The sequence below is a fragment of the Bos taurus genome, chromosome 12, assembly GCF_002263795.3.
Source record: "Bos taurus isolate L1 Dominette 01449 registration number 42190680 breed Hereford chromosome 12, ARS-UCD2.0, whole genome shotgun sequence".
In the NCBI taxonomy this organism is placed as follows: domain Eukaryota; kingdom Metazoa; phylum Chordata; class Mammalia; order Artiodactyla; family Bovidae; genus Bos; species Bos taurus.
Window position 1 is genome coordinate 30,040,442 of NC_037339.1, and position 12,628 is coordinate 30,053,069.

At 51.7% G+C, this 12,628-nt stretch overlaps 1 long non-coding RNA gene across 1 annotated transcript; it reads right to left on the reverse strand.

Annotated features, from left to right (window-relative positions):
* Positions 1-1,155: 1,155 nt before the first annotated feature.
* On the reverse strand, positions 1,156-7,292 carry LOC132346755 (uncharacterized). Its single transcript, XR_009496700.1, has 2 exons — positions 3,747-7,292; positions 1,156-3,548 (listed from the first exon to the last, which is right to left on the reverse strand). It is a non-coding gene; the product is annotated as an uncharacterized lncRNA (long non-coding RNA).
* Positions 7,293-12,628: the final 5,336 nt, after the last annotated feature.

The window sequence follows — 12,628 nt, forward strand, 5'->3', positions numbered from 1 at the left end:
TGAATGCTGGGAAGGCAAGGCTGCCGTGCGGGGGGCTGAAGCCAGGGACAGGTGGCCCAGGATGGTGGCAGGGCGCTTTTCAGAAGCTCCAGGTTGGGGACAGGTAGTGCAGGCGCCGTGAGGCTGCTGAAGCTTGGTTCCAGGGCTGCCCCCGTGGCTGTGGGACACTCGATCACGTTAGGTTCTTCAGAACTCAGGGATGCAGGCGCCAGGCTGAGCGGCCTTGGACTTCACCTCCACCTTAGCAAGGATGTAAAGACAAAGAGCCCTGGGAGGAAGCTCAAAGGAAGCCGGTCTATGTGCAGAGTTATGTCTGCTGAACACCCTGAAATCACCTCGGGGCAACCGTGGCACTGGGAAAGCACCGGCCCGGGGTTCTGGGGAACCCACACAGAATGACCTGCATGCGCTCAGAGGCCTTCTCTCTCAAGAGCTTCCTTGCCTGTGTAGCAGATCCTCTTGCAAAAAAAGGCTACCCTGGGGTCACATGAGACGTGTGCGTTCAGTTGTGCCTGACTCTGCGACCCCAAGGACTGTAGCCCGCCAGGATCTTCTTCTTTGGATTCTCCAGGCAAGAATACTAAAGTGGGTTGCCATTTCCTCCTCCAGGGGATCTTCCCAACCCAGGGATCGAACCCACATCTCTGGCATTTCCTGCATTGGCAGGTAGGTTCTTCCCCACTGAGCCACTTGAGAAACCCATCCTGGGGGCCACATCAGTTCCCAAACTGGGGGGTGGGGGTGGGACCAGTGTCCCCTTCAAGGGAACATCCAGGGGTCCCAGCCCCTGCAGGCACATTGGTCAGGCTGGCCGTCCCCTCCATCCCACCCTCCTCTCTGGTTACAGCCAAGACCACCAGCCACGGAGAGAAAACTAAGGAGGGAGAAAACCTCCTGGGGTCAGGCCCAGGCCTTGTCTCAGACTGAGCAAAAGCAGTGAGCCTGGGACTCGGGTTGCCCCCACCACGGTCATAAACCGTTCACCAGAATTCCAGGGTCTGAGATGCAAGGAAACAGTGCCCCTTTCTTCCCTCGAAGCGGAAAACCACAGGGAAGATGTGTATTTGTCCTCCTCCGCCCTGAATCGCCCTGGCCTGGGGGACCACACCTGCTGAACCAGGAGAATGAGGAAGAAATACAGGTCTGAGCAGAGACTCCTCTCAACGATTTATTCTGATTTCCCGACAAGTGAGTTAATTGGATGGGCCCCCGTGACAGACATTCCATACTCAGATTCATAGCTTTCTGCCAAAACAACATATTGTGTGCTGCTATATTTTCCGAGTCGGAACTGGGAGCTGACGTGGCTCCTGAGCAGTTTCATGTGGGAGAAGGGAGACAGGACGTGCAGAACAAAGACGGCTGCTTCAGACGTGACGGGTGGCCTGGCAAGAAGAGCCGGGGGGCCTGTCCCCTGCCCTTTGCAGTGGCACATGCTCCTTTTGCCGTGTCCTTGTGGCTCTGCCTTTGTGGGGTTCAAGTTCAAAGGGAGACACAGAACAGAGGCTGGTTGGGGAGCCTCCCCACCTGGGACCTCACTGCAGCCTGGGAAGGATGGGGGTTGCCTGGCAGGACCTCCGTGGGTGTGGCCGACACTCAGGGAGGGCAGGTCCCTGCCACGCGGTTCCGGCCTGTGTCTCCATCCAGTGTGCCCATGCAAGACCCCTAGATTTTCCCAAAAGCACGGTGTCCCCCAGCTGCCACTTCCCCAGGGAGGCAGGGTCCCAGCCGCACAGAGTGAAGGGCCAGGGCAGGCTCAGGGCCGCTTCTAGTGGGTTCCTCTCCCTTTCAGCAAAAATGTAACGACTGCCTCCTGTGACGAGATATTACCTCCCCTCTGAAACATCTCTCTTCGTTTTCTGGTGTTTTCCATCCCTCCCCGTGTTCCTTCATCCATATGCCGGGGTCCTCAGCTCCCGCCAGTCCTGGCCCCTGCCCCGGCCCCTGCACCATCACGGAGCACCAAGCAGTGACGCCAAGGCCCCAGCTCTCCTCCCAGCGCTTGGGCTCCCCACCACCCTTCAGCCTCCGTGGCAGCTGCTGTCAGTCTTAAACAGGCAGAGAGAGACTGCTGCCTTCCTGGGAGATGGGGGTCTATAGACTTTGTTCACCATTTGGGCCCCAGAGTGCTCAGCAGGGAGCAAGCAAATGCCACCCTGGAGTGCCCTTGAGACAGAAGGCACATGCACGACTCCACCCCAAAGAGCCCCCCAGGGCCCCCTCCCAGACCGCCCCCCCGACAGTGTGGGCCACTGAGCTGTGTGGACTCCCCAAACTTCTGCTGTCACTGTTCTCACCTCCATGACCTCAGACCGCGCTCAGCCCCCAGGAGCACCTACTGGCGTCGTGTCCGGGCTCTAGTGACACTCCTCTCTGGACCCTCTCTGGACCCACCGTCTTGAAGTCCTTGGGTTGTTGCCAGTGCTTCTTTAGGCTTTTTCATCACACTGGAAACCTCTCGAGGACAGAACCACGTCCTCTGTTTCTCTGATGGCTCCCAGGAAACTCCTTCTGTGGGCTCCTCCCACCACCTCTCTGAGATGCACCCTGTCAGGTCTCTTCCCAGTCCCCCCTTCCACTGGGCCTCTGGTCTGGGGGCTCAGTCCTCTCATGGTCCCTTCTCCCCTCTCCATTTATTGGAGAAGGAAATGGCAGCCCACTCCAGTGTTCTTGCCTGGAGAATCCCAGGGGCGGGGGAGCCTGGTGGGCTGCCGTCTATGGGGTTGCACAGAGTCGGACACGACCGAAGTGACTTAGCAGTATTCCATTTTGTGTATATACCCCATCTTCTTTACCCATGCATCTATTGATGGACATTTAGGTTGCACCTACGTCTTGGCTATTGTGAATAGTGTTGCTATGAACGCAGGGGTGCGTGTATCTTTCGAGTCATAGCTTGGCCCAGGTATATGCACGGCGTGGCATTGCTGGACCCGTGTGGCAACTCCGTGTAGTTTTCTGAGTACCCTTCACACTGTTTTCTACAGTGGCTGCAGCGATTTGCATTCCTACTGACAGTGTAGGAGGGTTTCCCTTTTCACCAGAGGTTGCTGTTGGCCTGTAGGCATATTTGCCTTGGCACACATAGTGTTTCATGAAAATCCCGATTTCTGGCTTCTTTTGAAAAATCAGTTGGTATGCCAACCCCAGGCTCTCTGCCTCCACTGGCAAAAGCCTGGCTGGAGCAGGGTCAGCCGGCCTCCCTGGGAGGGTCCTGCACACTGCAGGTGGCCTCGGCCCCCAGCCAGCTTAGCTACTGATGTCATCTTCCTGACCTCCCCAGGGCTGTGAGTAGGTGACCTCAGGTGGCAGTAGGAAGGCCAGACTTTCAAAGGGGCACTTTCCACTTGCCCAAAATCTGAGCTGTGCCGAACTTTGTTAGGTGGAGTGTGGACCGCAAGCCGAATTCCTTTTGCCGTGAAGGGTCTGGTTTCCATACTCCTATTTTTTCCCTCCAGGCTTCCCAGGTGGCTCAGTAGTACGGAATCCGCCTGCCAATGCATGAGATGAAGGAGACGCAGGTTCAATCTCTGGTTTAGGAAGATGTCCTAGAGAAGGAAATGGCAACTCACTTGCAGTATTCTTGCCTGGAAAATTCCATGGACAGAGGAGCCCAGTGGGCTGCATTCCCTGGGGTTGCAAAGAACCAGACATGACTGAGCAACTGAACACACACCACACACACACCACACACACACATTTTATTGCTCCAGAAAAACACAGCTAGATCAAGTGATCTTACCTACCTTCCGGGGAAATCAAAAGGTTTCATCAGGTATTAAAGCACAAGCTTCTTTCTCAGAATCACCAACTTGGCTACACAGGATCACTCGATGATTTCTGCCTAATGAAAAATCCAGAGCAGGAGGCTGGGGTCTGACAGAGCCCGTTTGGCTATTTACTCCGGTGCTAATCACAGTCATGTTTACAGGAAAATGCCCTCATCGGTCTCCAGCAGCTCCAGCCACTCAGCCATGTGAGAGCTGTCTTCAAAGTCAATTGCCTGTCATTCTGCTGATTTATGTTGAGCAACTGCAAGGCCCCCTCAAGGTATTTGTAGCGGCTTGATGATTCCCAGCTTATAAAGTGGCAGTGGGCAGAATATTTCAGTTCAAATTCCCATCAGGACAGACTTTTAAATCCCCGGCTCTGCTGCTCGTATTTGCAATGTGAGCACTTTAGATAAGCAGAAACCGCCGCACCCTAAATGCTGAGGGGAAAGTGCAACCTGGGTGTCTTCAAATAGAGCCTGAACCCAAATCTTCTTTCAGACTTTGGCTGGAAAGGGATTCCAATGGTCTTTTAAAATCGTGATCGCATATGCCTTTTCCCAAGAAATCCTGAAAACGGAGGCTGGTTGAGAGCTATCAGATAAGATTAGAGGAGTCTGAATGCCTTTCCCTTCCCTCCCACCTGCATTCTTATGCTGCAGCCAGCAGAATCTGACTTCTTTGGAATAGCTTGCCCTCTGAAAGAAGCAAAATAAAAATATAACTGAAAAGGGTGACCTAGAGCTTCCCAGGTGGCACTAGTGGTAAAGAATGTGCCTGCCACTTCAGGAGACGAAAGAGACATGAGCTTGATCCCTGGGTTGGGAAGATCCCCTGGAGGAGGGTATGGGAACCCACTCCAGTATTCTTGCCTGGAGAATCCCATGGACAGAGGATCACAGAGGGCTACAGTCCATATGGTCACAAAGAGTTGGACACATCCAAAGCAACTGAACATATGCACATCAAATGTCTAACTCTTTCATTTCTAGTTTAGCTTCCATTTTAATAGAGTGGAGCCTCCCTTCTGATCCAATCTCTCTCAACCTCTTTTCCACCCCATAGAAAGTGCTAGAAGGATCCAGATCCCAGGAAGCCAGCCTTCCTCTGCTAATGCTGGGAGGTGAGACAGTAGGTTCTTACTGAAACTCACCCAGCGTCCTGCAGGGAAACCTTCCAAGCTTTGTCCCAGCAGGGAGTCATCGAGAGGTGAAAATGGATTCATCTTTTATGTTCTCCCATCTTGCATTTGGAAGTCAGACACCCATGATTTACGGATTGCCTACGGCTTATATTGCCTGTATTTCTGCATTGCTAGTTCGCTGGGATAATAAAGTTTCACAATGTTAGGGCTGCAGGGAGATTTAGAGATCTTGTTCTCTGTGTAAAGAAACAAGTCTGGTGATGTCCCCTAAATCAGTAGAGCCCAAGGATCCTTAAAAACCCACACATGTGAGAGACTGAGTCATCTGAATTGAGGCCGACTCCAAAGGATGCTCCATTGATTCATCTCCCTGTCATCCTTCTCCAGCTCCCACTTAGAGAAAGTGTGTATTTCTTCCATTTGGAAAAAGACAGCTCAGCCGCACCACGTCTTTACCCTCATTCTTCTCTTTATATCCCAAGTGTCTCTTCCCATGTTTCCATCACCTGCCCAATGTGGCCAGTTCCAAACTAGCTCCCTGCTTTTGTGCTTAGATGGATGCTTTTCTGAAGCTTGTTCTAGACCAGTTTTCACAGCCTCCTCTCGGTTGGGTCCTTCAGCTCCTGAAACCCGGTTCCCTGCTGCCTGGTTGTAAATTGTTATGCCTTGGAAGTGCCACTGGGTGGCAATATTTCAGAGTATTCCTGAGCCGGCGACGTGGCTCTGGGCTGGGCTGGTGGTTTGTCTTGAGCAGAACAAACCCAGCCAGTCTGGCTGTGTGAACAGGCAGAGCAAAGAGGCTTACCCTGATGCTCGAGAAATTGAGGATGAGATATTCCGGAGTTGAGGGCACAGGTCTGACTGCTGTTTGTATTTTCAGAGCTTGCTCGAGCCACAAAACTGACTCCTGCCCTTCTTCTAACAAAGGACCTTCAAATCCCAAGGCTATTAGGGAGGTGTCCTCGAAAAGAATGACCATAACCCTCTGCCCTCCCTGTTATGATTTTTCAACCAATCATCAGGCCCTGATTCATCCATGAAAACAACAACCGAAGAGGAAAAGGCGGCCCTTGTGAGCGTTGTGTGTTTGCTGGACAGGAGGGTAATGGCTTAATCCTTCTAATGGCCTTGGTCGCTGCAGGATATTAGCTATTAGAAGAGTCTGCTGCAAGGGGGGCCCTGGGGAAGGTAGGGCCGGCCATCTGCTGATTACAACACACCCGAGGAACAGAAAGAACGTTTAAAGAGACACTGTCTGTCTCCTCAGACACACATAATTGCTTTGTCATTTAAAAGGTCCACGTAGGGCTTGAGTTTTAGCATCCAAATTATTTGCATGGCTCAGACTAAATGCAAGGGCGCTGACTGGAGACACTCCCAGGAACTGTTTGTTTCCACCCCTCTCGCTTTCTGAACAGAACTTCTCTGGGGACGACAAGGAATGTGGGCTAACACGCTTAAGCATTTGCATCATAGGCTGGATTCTGTGGAAGTCAAACCAAATGTTTTTATTATAAACAAGTCAGCCTGAGACTGAACTGTGAAGGACCCATTTGATTTCCAGGCCTCCCGCCCCAGCCCAGGGCTCCTCGCAGGAAGAGTCCCTGCATGCCTGGCCTCCTGCAGTTCCCCTCTAGTTCCTCTAGTTCCTTTCTCATTTATTTTAGTTACATTTCACTTTCCCTCCCAGGCCCGAGAGGAAACAAAAGGGAAGGAGCTCACCTGGAGTGTCAGAAAGTCACAGGAGAAGGCAGGTCTTCTCTGGGAAAGCTGGGAGCAGGCAGCCTCGCCACCCAGGTGGTCGAGGCCAGGATGGAGAGGTGAACAGGTAGATCTCTGGCTTCTCCTCCCAGCCAGACCCTGCTCAATACAGCGACACCTGTTGTCACATCCAGGAATTTTATACCTCAACTCAGTGAGAAGGCGGAGAAGGCAATGGAACCCCACTCCAGTACTCTTGCCTGGAAAATCCCATGGACGGAGAAGCCTGGTAGGCTGCAGTTCATGGGGTTGCTAGGAGTCGGACACGACTGAGTGACTTCACTTTCACTTTCCACTTTCATGCATTGGAGAAGGAAATGGCAACCCACTCCAGTGTTCTTGCCTGGAGAATCCCAGGGACAGGGGAGCCTGGTGGGCTGCTGTCTCTGGGGTCGCACAGAGTCGGACATGACTGAAGCGACTTAGCAGCAGCAGCAGCAGTGAGAAGGAAGATGTGGAGGATGGAAGTGCTGATGGTGGTGTTTAGTTGTGAAGTCGTGTCCGACTCTCTTGCAACCCCGTGGACTGTAGCCCACCAGGCTCCTCTGTCCATGGGATTCTCCAGGCAAGAATACTGGAGTGGGTTGCCATGCCCTCCTCCAGGGGGGTCTGCCCAACTAGGGATCAAACCCACCTCTCTTGCTTGGAGGATGTAGTTATTATCAAATGCATCCTGTCATTGCACAGAATCAAGCATCTGCTCTCTGCATCCAGAGAATGTAGAACCTTAGGGAGACATAGCTCCAGAACACTGAGGGGCAAGTGCTGCCCGTGTGAGGGGCATGGGCTGTCCTATAAATGTCCCAGGCAGTAGGGGGTGCAGGTGTCCAAGGAAATGATGAAGTCAAGGAAATCTCAAAGGAGAGGTGAGACTGGAGTTGGACCTTCAAGGAAGAGTAGACTTAGCCAACAGAGGGGAGGAGGAGGGTATTCCTAATGGAGACCTTGCACGAACACAGTGTAGAAAGCAGGAACGTTCAAGAATAAGAAAGCACCCTGTGTGGCTGCCGCTGAAGGGTCTGAGAAGCACACTAGGAGAAAGCGCAGGAGAAGCAGGCACAGGTCAGATCTGGAATCTCTGCAGTTGGTATTTTTAGACTGCAAGGAACAGTCACTTAATTCACCTGAAGTGACGGAGTTGAATCTAAGATGTGACGGGTAAGGACAGGAGGGCAGGACACAGTCCTGTCTCCAAGGAGAGCAGGACAGCCACGGTGCTGAGCTCCACAAGACAGGAGAAGGGTGTGGGAACAGAGTGTTTGAAGGTCCAGATTATTCACAGAAAAACTGAGGGATAGTGCGTCCAACAGGGGCTCCCAGGTGGTGCTGGTGGAAACAAACCCGCCTATCAGTGCAGGAGATACAGGAAACATGGGTTCAGTCCTTGGGTCAGGAAGAGCCCTGGCAACCCACTCCAGTATTCTTGCCTGGAGAATCTCATGGACAGAGGAGCCTGGTGGGCTACAGTTCATAGGGTCACAATGAGTTGGACACGACTGAAGTGACTTAGCACACACACAAGTGCAACAGATCAGAAGATGATTTCCACTGAAAGGATAGGTTATTACTCACAGTTCCTAAGAGGACGGGCACACCACAGCACACAGGGCCTCACGGGGAAGCACCAGGGCTGGAGGAGTTGCAACAGGGAGCAGGGACAGGAGCCTGTACTGTGGTGTATGCAGAAGGAGCAGGTGAGGAGGGCTGAGTGGGTTTGGGATTGGCTGGTTTGAATCATTTCAGCAGCCCCTGGGCTGTAGAGTTGTCCCGAGGTGTGTGGTCCGTGGGTGTCCTGGGGTGGTTGGGACAGGGAACTAGTGGCTGGGGCAGAGTGTGAGAGCCATAAAGAATTGGCGGGGCATGGGCTCTGGGTTTGTTGGTTTGCATTCAGAAAGCATGTTCTTGGATGGGTCGTTTGGCAGCTCTAGGTCTTGGCTAAGCCTAGCAGAGGCATTCCCTGCAGGGCCTGCAAAGCCCCAGACATCAAAGCATTAGGATATAGAAAATTAGACATGCATGGTTATGACACCAGGGGATCATTCAGGACCTCATGTGGCTTGAGCAGTTCGGTCATCCACCCCTGTGGCTGCCACTGCAGTTCCAGGTTGCCTGACTCGGGCTCAGCCCCTTACTGACTCTCCTCCACTGCCCTGTCTGGAGTTAGACTCCCAGGAAAGGACCAGATTGGTGCAGTGACCTCTGTCCAGCATAACTGTTCCCACTGGGCAGGTCTTTCTGCCAGGCCATACATGCTGGCTGCTCACCAGTCTAGTACCCATTCACAGGCTAACCAAATTTACTACGGGGTCTCATGTCTTGGCAAGCTGTGCTTAGAGCCCACTGATGGCAGGGGGGGTGGAGCTCAGGGTGGACAGGGACACCCTAAGGGGTCCCAGAAGAAAATACACTCAGCCAGCACCTCACTCGGCTTTTACTGTTTAAAACTTCTGAAAGGCCAGGTGTGAATCTGAGCTACCACCTCAGAAGTACCCGAGGATTTAAAACATGGTGATGACAAGCGAGAGTAGTGTTTTTATAAAGAAGATGACACTGGCAAAAAAAAAAATGGGAATGGATTGGAGAGAGAAGAAGCTGAAAAGTGGAAGAATCAGGAGAATCTTCACATAATCTTCAGAGATTTAGGCACCTGGAGTGGGTGGTGAGTGTGGGAACAAAGAGGAAGGAGCAGGTCCCAAAGTCAAGGCTGAAGGAAGCACTGATGGAACTGAGTAACTGACAAGCCAAGGAAGAGGAGGCAGAAGGACCACCCAAGGGCCACATCGGGACTTAGAACCTGGAGGATGGAGAGAAAATGCCTCCCTGACAAAAATAGCAACAATGGGAAGGGAAGAGATACAGGGAGACTTGTTTAGGTCTATGAACCGGTGATGGACACTGATAATCCCCAGTGACTCCTGAGTAGGACGCAGTGCAAGGACTTCCCTGGTGGTCTGGTGGCTGAGACTCCACGCTCCCCACCTAGGGGACCCAGGTTCCAGCCCTGGTCAGGGAACTGGATCCCACATGCTACAGCTACGAGTTCATAGGCCACAGTGAAAGATCCTGCATGCTGTAATGAAGAGCAAAGATCCTGTGTGCCACATGTAAGCCAAATAAGCACATAATAAGCATATAAAAAAAGAAACAATGGGCCCTTCACAGTGAGACACCTCGCTGAGTAGACAACCTAGCTATGTTCTTATTTGCTCCTGAGTCCAGAAATTCCATAAGCCCAATGACCACATCCCTAGATCCCCCCAAGTTTTCTCAGAGTCCAGGTTTTTGGTCCCCAGTAGATAAATACAAACCAGACTTCTCTGATATCCTCCACCCATCTCTGACCAAGTAGGTTTTAAAAGTCATTCAAAGCATGATTCTCATACAAATATATACTGAGCACCTGCTAAAGGGGCCTCGGGTCACCCAGTGGCTCAGTGGCAAAGAATCCACCTGCCAATGCAGGAGACACGGGTTTGATCCCTGACCCAGCACAGCTGGGAGAATAAATAAATAAAGATAAATAGAAGAATAAATAATAAATAAAGATAAGTAAGAATAAAGAGAGAATAAAGAAATAACAAAGATAAATAAGGAATAAATAAATAAATAAAATTATTTTTAAAATTATAGAGAAGACTTATTCTGGACTATTGCAATAGATGTTGAGACTATTGCAATAGAAGAGAGACCAGGCTCAGCTCCCAACATGAAGACAAGTCGGGGGTTATAGGCAACAAGAAGAGTGATGGGGTAAGTGGATGGAAGACTAATAGAAGACATCAAGGAAAGGGCTTTTTGCTAAACTGGCTTGCAGGATTCTAGCTGAAGATAGGCGAGCATGGTCAGGTATCAAGGGTGGGAGATGAGGAATTCAATGCTATATCTTGGATCAGTTATCAAGGACAGGGGGAGTCTCACTATACTAACTTAACAGGATTCTTGTTAAGACAGGGCAAGGGAAGCCCAGCAAGGACAGGATAGTGGCCAAGGTTGAGGTCTGGTTGAGAAGAAGGTTCTGGATGGCCAGCTAATACTAGAACGAGGAGAGTTTTTGTCAGTTACCACTCTAATGCTTATGAAACTGTGTGCCCAGAACTTAGAGGTCTGCAAAGATGCTAAGTTTGCAATCCAGAATGCTGTCTGGTGAGAGGGAGACAGTGCAGGATGGGAATGGGAGAGAGAATGAGGGTGGAGGCCCCAGGGCTTTGCAACAAGTCAGCAAGGACTTCGGACATCCACACTGTCTGAGCAGAGCTTCAAGGCAATCCTGACTCGAAATCCAGGGAGGCCCCTGATAACCATTACCCTAACAATGAAATCAAGGCCTTGAGGGTTCAAGAATTTGCCCAGATCATCAAAATCCCAAGTCAATGCTCTTTTTTTGCCCAGTAGCACGATTTTACATGTTACACCAGATCACTTGACTCAGAATTCGCCAGCCGGCTCTAGGTGACAGCCTGCCAGTCCTGTGACAAACACCCAGCTCTCCCCACCCCCATCTGGCCCAGCCCACTCCATCCTGAGGGCCAGTCTCTGCCTGTCTTGCGGATGTTTACTGAGTCTAAGGGAATGCTCATTTTCTACAGCTTTGCCCTTGTTACATATGCGTTGACAGGCCTTTCCAAATCCGTCTCTCGTTTATTGACTCTGACAGCGCACTCCACCGGAGGTGCAGCAGGTGTGGGTTTCTTAGGCGATGACCACCCAGGTTGGTTTCTCTGGAGTCTCTGCCTTCCTGGCCAGTGGAAGCCCCAGGCAAGGTCTTCACCTAGAATGGGCAGCGGCAGGCTGCTTGTTCATCACTGGCAGCTTGTCCCACTGCTGAAATCTGAGACCTGCTCCCATCACAACTTCAGGTCACAGGGCTATTGGCCCCTTTTCAGCAGTTTCCTGGCAATGGATGATGGAGACAAGTTCCAATCCCCCTGCAGAGTGGGAACATTCACAGCAGCCATTTACCACTTCAACACCGCTTACAGGGGAGCAGTTCGTGCTGAGCACTGAGCCACATGCCTGGGGCTCCCTGGTGAGTGAAATGAACACATGGTCCTTCCCTTGAGACAGAAATGTTGGGGGGATGGGCCAGACAGCAGTCACCCTGTAGTGGGGAACCGGTGTGCTGAGGCCAGGCCCAGGTGGTCACAGAAAGGCAGGTAGACCAGCTGGCCAGAACACACACACACACACACACACACACACACACACACACACACACACACACGGTAAGGTGCGGCCAAAAGAGCTGAGGGCATCAAGCAGCAGCCAGAACTGGTTTGTTCGCAACGTCAAGGTCGTGACAGAACTGGCACTCTGAGAATCAAGAGTTGTCTTCAACACAAATTGCTGGGACACCTCCAGGAATAACTACAGAGCTGACATATACACTCCAGCACACATCTCTCCAGGCTTCCCCGGTGGCTCAGCAGTAAAGAATCGCCTGCCAATGCAGGAGACGTGGATCAGGAACACCTGGATCAGGAAGATCCCCTGGAGAAGGAAACAGCATTCTTGCCTGGAAAATCCCCTGGCCAGAGGAGCCTGGCAGGCTACAGTCCATGGGGGTGTTGCAAAGAGTCAGACACAACTGACTGACTAAACAAAACAACAACTCATTCTCTAGGACTCCCTGGCTGGACTTCTTTTATTCCAGCCACCCTGGTGAGGCCTTGGAATATGGTGCTTAAACCACAGATTTTGGAAACAGACCCAGCTCTGCCTCTTACCGCCTGTGTGTGCGTGCATGCTAAGTCACTTCAGTCATCTGAAGTTGGACAGCTTCAGACTGTCCAACTATTGGGACTCTATGGACATGTAGCCTGCCAGGCTCCTCGGATTCTCCAGGCAAGAATACTGGAGTGGGTTTTTATGTTCTTCTCCAGGGTATCTTCCTGATCCAGGGATTAAACCTGAGTCTCTTAAATGCCGGCATTGGCAGGAGAGTTGCCACCTGGGA